The following is an 8571-nucleotide window of genomic DNA, read 5'->3' as shown; positions in this document are numbered from 1 at the left end:
TTCACTCATATTACCATTTTATTTAGAGAAAATAACCTCAGTGACCAAAAATCCCATATAATATACGATTTTAACCAACTTTTTCCGGATTTGCCAAAATGACCAACAAAATCGCAATGCGATCGCTAATTCACAACGCGATCTCCATTATCGCAAATTCGCGTTGCGATAGTTGGAAATCGCGTTGCGATGGTATACAATGTCGTTGCGATTTTCCCAATTCGCAATGCGAATAAGTAAATCGCAACGCGAATTGGGAAAATCGCAATGCGATACTGACTATCGCAATGCGATACTTACTATCGCAATGCGATAATACAAAATCGCAACGAGATACTGACTTTCGCAACGCGATTCTAACTTTCGCAACGCGATTTACATAGCGCCATTCGTATTAACGCGTATTTTTTTTTTCAAATTCCAAACACGAATTTTTTCTTAATAAATCGGAAACTGAACCGTCCACAGTAATCGCAACTCATAACCTCAAACCCAAAAACACAACACTCAGTCCCATCTCCATCTCTCACTCTCTACGGCGAAATCCGTCCCCATCTCCGAAGATTTCCGTCCCCATCGCCGGCGAAATCCCTCACAACCATTCACAGTCAAAAATCCCTCACAATCATTCAGAAATGGAAAATCAACCTCCGAGGGTTAGTTTTTTTTATTTTTATTTTGAAATTTTTGCATTATTTTAGGTTTTTCATATTGAGATTGATGATAAGTTTACTGGTAATTTCAATAATAGATTAACTATTTCACTTAGATTTCTTATTAAATTCATTCGATTGCTGCCAATACTGCTAAACTGTTTAGCCTGTGAAGTTAGTATTTGTCTTTGCTTTGTCTTTTGGTTGAAGTAATGCAGAAGAAGAATAGTTTCGAGAATGAAAATCGCAACGCGGAAATAACTATCGCAACGAGAGAATCGCAACGCGAAACCAAAATCGCATTGCAATTTTCATTTCGCGTTGCGATTTCGCGTTGCGATTTTTATTTCGCGTTGCGATTGTCTGGTCGTGATAGTCATTTCGCGTTGCGATTCTCTCGTTGCGATAGTCATTTCCGCGTTGCGATTCTCATTATCTCGTTGCGATTTTCATTTCAACCAAAAGACAAAAACAGTGTTGCAAATTTTAGTTTCAAGAATAAACTACTAGTTATGTTTATTGTTTTGTTTTTGGTATATCTTGACAGTGTAATTTTTGGTATATCTAACTTGGTATGTTTATTGTTTTTTGTAGAAATTTTTTTCGGCTTCATTGACATTAAGGAATAAAGTTAGCCTAGCCACTACAATTGCTTCGAAGCTTTTACCTGCACAAAGAAAATTGTTTGAAGAAACCTGCTTCAGGCCATGGCTGAGAGTACATCATCCGGGTGGAGATGCTAGTTTGACCCATTTGTGGCTTCAGACCATGACTAGCGATCTACCCGACAGTATACAACGTGGTGAGGAAGATATATGGTTTCATTTTCCACCGGCGTATACTTGTTTTGGGCGAAAGGAGTTCTGCTTAATCACTGGTCTACGATTCGGACACGATGATGTAGGCCGGTACACTCGTCATATCACCCGCCCATCATGGTTATCCAGGGTTTTTCCTGATGAGTCAATAGAGAAGCCGAACTTACACGTCGACGACATGAAGAAATTGTTTAATAAGAAAGATGGTTTTACTCGGATGAATGACGTCGATGTTGTCCGAGTATGCCTTCTACTACTTTTGAATGCCGGCTTTTTAGGCAGAGAGGCCAGACAACCTATTCCTCAGGAGCTAATATTATTGGTAGATGACCTAAATGCATGGAATCTGTTTCCGTGGGGTTCGTATATATGGAAAGCTACCTGGACTAAGTTGTCGTCTGCCTTTGATGACCGCAAAAGTTTGCGGGGCGATGGGTCGAAATACACTTTGTCAGGCTTTGTTTGGGCCTTTAAGGTAAGAATTTCTATATAATGTTTTCAAAATTATAATTAATTATTTAACAATTACTAATGTTTGTTATTATATTGTTTGTAGATTTGGATATTCGAGGCTTTCCCCAGCATGCGGACATATGTATTAAAATCCTCAGATGATATTCCTAGGGCTATTTCCTGGAAGAGGAAACGTATGTTGGATTAGGAAGACTTAATACCATATGCGACAATAAATAATGTAAGTTAACACAAATACTATCATATATAAACAAGTTATTAATAGTAGACGTTTAACTTTGTTTTAGTTTTTATATTTTTAGGAGGCCAACACTCCATTAATGAGACTGACACCCACGGAGGCTGAGCTTGCCATTGATTGGTGGCAAGCTAGTCAGCGTTTTTTTGATGGCACGAATGATGAGCAGCCTCCACTTCCTCGAGAGTCCACTCCTATCGTTGAAGAGGCCCCTATCATTCCTCGAGAATCCCCTCCCACCGTTCAAGAGGCCACTGTCATCGTTGAAGAGGTCCCTCCCACCATTCAAGAGCCTGATTCACATGGCGTCATATGTAGGATTCTTGAGAAACCCTCTGACGTACCGGACATGATGGATTCAAGTTGGCTCTCGTATGAGTTACCGGCCAGTACCATACCGGTATCTGAAGAGGAGAGGAAACAACTACCGGACACAATTCTGGATAACACCCTTTGGGCTAAGACCGTAGTTGATTTTTATCTACATGAGCGAAGCCAGGGGTGTTTCACTGACATATGCAAGCTCAATGATGATATCTATTTGTTGCTTGATCGGTCTTGGTGGGGCGTATTATTAGGGGTCGAAGACAATGGCTATTTCGATGGAGGGGTAAGTCTTATATTTTTCTTATATTTTCATTTGATTATTTTTTTTTGTAAATTTATGTAAGTTACTAATATATGTCTTTTTTTGTAAAACAGCATATCGATGCGTGGGTGTCACGTCTTCTAATAATTAGGAAACTTAAGGAAAATAAAAGAAATACACGGTATACAATTATGCCGACGTCTTTTAACGCCGTTCACTTGAAGAATCAACGAGATGAATCATTTGCGTTGGGCAATGGACAAGCTAAACTTTATCCTGCATGGTGGGAGGTCGATAAGGTTAGTGTTTATTTTAGATTGAGTTTAAAGGTATTCATAAATAAGTGCGCAAATGAATGAATTATTACTTATGATTGCAGGTGTTTATCCCTATTTTGGAACGTAACCATTGGCTTCTCGTCGAGCTTCAGATCCCATCCCTTAAGGCAATAGTATATGACAGCATGATAAATTACATATCATTGGCTGATTTAAGAGATATTATTAAGGGATGGAGCTCTTATTTGGCTAAATACTTGGATGCGATAAATTATTGGACTCGTTCTGGAAACAAGAAGCCAAAGAAGCTCAATATTACAGTTAGCAGAGACGAGACCGCACCACAACAAACGAAAGGACCCAGAGGGGATTGTGGTCCTCTCGTTGCTTGGCGTTGGACCGTTTGATCACAGGAAGTATAAAGTATCTACCTCCCACCGATATAGATAGAGCTGCAGTAGGCTTGTGGTTTCGACATTATATGGCTAGATCGATATATACGAGACGCTGCCTACCTGCATCCGCGTTATAAAATATCCATAAACAATTGGTATGTTTATAGGCTTGTGGTTTGAAAATGTTTGGTTAAGTACCTAGAATTCAATAATTTGCTGTTTGTAGGTTTTAGATGTGTAGAAAGTGTTGTTTGAGCAAATGTTTGGTTTATGTAGGTTAATCTCAGAAGTGAGCTGCGTGAAAATGATGTATGGCTGCAAAAGTTGATTCAATAGTAGAAGTGTTATTTTCTCTAATAATTATTGCTTATTTTTTGATTGTTTAATTGATTTGTAAAAGGTGATTTGTAAAAGTTGATTTGTTTAATTGATGTTAACATAATTCTTATTTGTGCTTGTTTAATTGATTGAAATGTAATGGTTGATTTTGTTGATTTCAATCTGCATTATGTTGAAGGCAAAAAGTACTATCGCAATGCGAAATGAAAATCGTAACGAGAGAATCGCAACGCGAAAATGAAAATCGCAACGCGAAATTAAATTCGCGTTGCGATTTTCATTTCGCATTGCGATTCCCTCGTTGCGATTTTCATTTCGCATTGCGATTCTCTCGTTGCGATTTTCATTTCGCATTGCGATAGTAATTTCCGCGTTGCGATGGACATTAAGATGATTGCCTATTAAGTGATAACAACTGGAACAGATCATAGCAATTTTAAACTCAAGTTACTAATACATGCCTAACTGAAAATGTTAAAAGTTCACACATAAAATCTACATAATACAACGTTTGCATTTAAAAATCACCTAAGTTAACAGTCCCAAAAGGTGAAGCCAGTTGTGATTGGGATTTTAAAGATGATTACGATTTTGATTGCCTTTTTCTTGACACCATATGAGCTTTGGATTTTGATGATGATCCATATTTTGGTAGAGGAAAAGATGATTGTGATGGCACTGGTGATCCACATGTCAACCTTGTATGACCACTTTCCTTGCACCGACTACATGTCGATCTCTTCTTCTCTTCACCCTTAGATGGTATACGATCGTGACTTTTGGTCGGCCAGGTAGCCTTCTGTCCATGGTGGTGGCAAAACTGTTTGTAAGTCATCTGGTATGTCCCACTCAGAAGGATGTGAAATAGGGTAGACAATCTCGGCATAAGTCTGTCGATATACTTCTGTAGTATAGCAATCCATAGCGTATGTGCTTGAATCATCTTGGTTTAGATGAAAAGCAAATTTTATAACATGGCCACATGGATAACCAGATGTTTGCCATTTCATACAACTACACGTCCTTGCATTTAGATCGACAAGCCCATTTAAGTTATTATCTAGTACTTCAAACAAAGTGTTTGAACATGGTTCAACTCTCAATGACGTTGACTTCACAACACGTTTCGTTATCTTTTTTTTCAGTCCATGGTGTAACACGATGTTCCAATGTTCCTGTAAATTTAAATAAATAATACTTAGTAAAATATATGATAAGTTACGAATTCAAAGAAATAATACCTGCATGGTTTCTTTTCTTGTAGTACCACTGTTGAATAGAGGCTCGAAAAAACTCCATTAACATAGTAATGGGTAATTTCCGGGAATGACGACTTAGAGCGTTAATTGATTCTGCACTATTAGACGTCATGAAACCATATCTTGCTCCAAGTTGATGTACTCTTGACCATCTTTCAAACCCGACATCTTCTAGTGTTTGAGCACACTGAGGCAAAACACGTCTTAAACAGTTTATATGCTTATTGAAATCCACTTCCCGATAAGCCTTTACAGCCTTCCAGTATGTTCATTTGTGCTTTTTTATACCAGCAGACCTTGATTTTAGATTTCTATACAAATGAACACCACAAAGTCCATGAAAAGCATATGGGAAACACCTTCTATCAGCGTTGTCAATTGAGTTTGCCCTATCGGATATGATTGTCAGATTGCTAATAGGACCTATGCAATCCCTAAGATGCCCCATAAACCATGTCCATGAATCAGAGGTTTTAGATTTGCCAACCCCGTAAGCTATTGGCAATATCCCATTGTTAGCATCCATGGCTACTGCTAATAAGTTTACTCCAAGGTATCGACCTTTCAAATGTGCTCCGTCAACTATAATAACTGGGCGCATGCAAGTAATAAACGAACGAATCTACAAAATAATATACACAAGAAATATAATCATTTAAATGTGAAATGCATGTAACTAACAGAAATGAGTCAACAGAATTATATTGATTTACTACCGCAGCACCAATGGCGATAAACAGCAACTCAAAGCGTCCATCTCTATCTGTTTTGATATGAGTTACCGACCCAAGATTTTTCAGCTTTAAATTGTGACAATAAGCCGGCAATTGGGCAAACGATGCTTCTGGCGACCCCCTCAACAATTCCAAGGCATAACATTTGGCTCTCCAAGCTTGAGAATATGATATACTAATCTTGAACCGAGCATTCATGTCAGTCATAATTTCATGTCCCCGATATACCCTGTCATTCAAAAACATTAACTCAGCCAGAAAACCACCCAACACCTTTTTGTTTGCCTGTCTATGGTGAGGAAAAACTTGGGTTCTTGAACATGTATGTTTATCAATAAAAGTCCTAACTTGAAACATTGCGCAATCTTTTATCCTCTTTGCAATCATACGCCACGTACAGTTTTTGTCAATCGTACACCTTGTTTCGAAACGATCTTTGCTTGATTTGTTAACTTTTAGTTGATAGCCATCTTCCACACATTTCGTATACAAAGCTATCTTCAAGTCTTCCTTTGTATCAAAACAATCATCTTTCTTGATACGAATAACTTTTGTGTAACAATCAACTGCTTTCTTTGCCAACTCTTCTTCCGGTAACTGAAGTAATTCTGGCATATTCCAGTTATACTCCCGTGGCATTTTCTTTTCTTCGGGGACTTTTTCTTCTTCTTTTTCTTCTTCAGGATTATATGAATTACAGAATGGATGTTCAACATGTTCATTCACAGTCGTAACTTCCTCCTCATTATCATCAACAACATCTTCCTCGGCAATGGGTGTTTCATCATCAAAATTCGGGTATTGACCAATATCAAAATCATTACACGCAGGGTCTGTTTCTTCTTCTGAAACATCATCAAAATCCATGTATTGACCAATATCAAAGTCCGGGTATTGACCAGATCAAATTTCGAATACTGACTAGTACTCACAATTTTTTCTCTTGGCTCATCATCGTCTAATTGGTCAATACGAAAACCGAATTTGGTGCTGAAAGTTGATTTGGATTTGGATTAGAGAAAGGCTGTGGGTTTTGAGACCCACTTAGTTGATTACTACCACTACTGACCCAACAATACTACTTCTAGGTTCAACAACATACAATGTAACATCATCACTTGAAACATTAATGTAAGCAATGAATCGTTCAACATCTTCATTGTCGGTTAACAAATAAACTTTACCATTTCTCTGATAAGATAGCCTAAATCCACTTAGGGGCTCTAAATTCAATTTCTTTGAAACACGTAACATTAGGGTTTCATAAGTTAACTTCTTTAATGACAGTTTTAGTTGAAGATTCATGGGTAAAGGCATATATTGTAAAACACCATGAACATTCTCCCATGACCCTCCAAAACACAAATCTATCCAAACATGATCAACATTAGATGATTTCATGGTTGTAACTAAACAAACGAGATGCGAAACTAAGACCTGTTGCCGGATGGGGAAGGATGTCGTTGGATATTGGAACGGATGTCGCCAGAGAGAGTGATAGATGGAGATGAAATGAGTTGCGATTTAGAGATTTAGGTTATGAGTTATTGCTGCTGCGTATATATATACACAAAAAATTTGGCTTGCGAAACTAAAACCTGTTGCGAACTTTGAAACTCGCATTGCGATTCTGTATTATCTCGTTGAGAAAGTCAGAATCGCGTTGCGAAAGGCAATCATTTGACCATCGCAATGCGAAATGAAAATCGCAACGATAGAATCGTAATGCGAAATGAAAAAGGCAACGAGGATTAACATGCATAAACTTTTAACAATTATTATTGAATTCTAGGTACTTAACCAAACATTTTCAAACCAAAAGGAGTATATATGTTAACAAAACTTGCATTATGTGTATTTTATGTGTGCACTTTTAACATTTTCAGTTAGGCATGTATTAGTAACTTGAGTTTGAACATTGCTATGATCTGTTCAGTTGTCATCACTTATTAGACATTCATTTGACTATCGCAACGCGAAAATGGCTATCGCAACGCGAAAATGGTTATCGCAACGAGAAAATCGCAATGCGAAATGAAAATCGCATTGTGATTTTCTCGTTGCGATTTTCATTTCGCATTGCGATTTTCTCGTTGCGATAGCCATTTCGCGTTGCGATAGTCTGTTTTGCCTTCAACATAAAGCAGATTGAAAATCAACAAATCAACTATTACATTTCAACACAAATTATGTACACATCAATTAAACAAATCAACATTTACAAATCATCTTTTACAAATCAATTAAACAATCAAAAAATAATAATAATTCTTATTTCTTCATCAATTATTGAATCAATGAATCAACAACTTTGTGACCCCGTACATCCATTTCACGCAGCTCACTTAAGGATTAACCTGTAGAAACCAAACATTTGCTCAAACAAGACTTCCTACACATCTAAAACCTACAAACAGCAAATTATTGAATTCTAGGTACTTAACCAAACATTTTCAAACCAAAAGGAGTATATATGTTAACAAAACTTGCATTTGACTTACCAATTAACAATGGACACTTTCATAACGCGGATGCAGGTAGGCAGCGTCTCGAATATATTGCTCTAGCCATATAATGCCGAAACCACAAGCCTACTACAGCTCTATCTCAATCGGTGGGAGGTAAAAACTCTGTGCTTCCCGTCGTCAAACGCACCAAGCAAAGGCATACGAGAGGACCACAATCCCCTCTGGCTCCCAGCGATTGCTGTGGCGCGGTCTCGTCTCTGACAACTGTAACATTGAACTTCTTTGGCTTCTTGTGTCCAGAATGACTCCAATACTTAATCCCATCC

Source organism: Hibiscus syriacus, unplaced genomic scaffold, assembly GCF_006381635.1.
Source record: "Hibiscus syriacus cultivar Baekdansim isolate YM2019G1 unplaced genomic scaffold, ASM638163v2 tig00109980_pilon, whole genome shotgun sequence".
NCBI lineage: Eukaryota > Viridiplantae > Streptophyta > Magnoliopsida > Malvales > Malvaceae > Hibiscus > Hibiscus syriacus.
The sequence above is the reverse complement of the archived record's forward strand: the minus strand, read 5'-3'. Positions refer to the sequence as shown.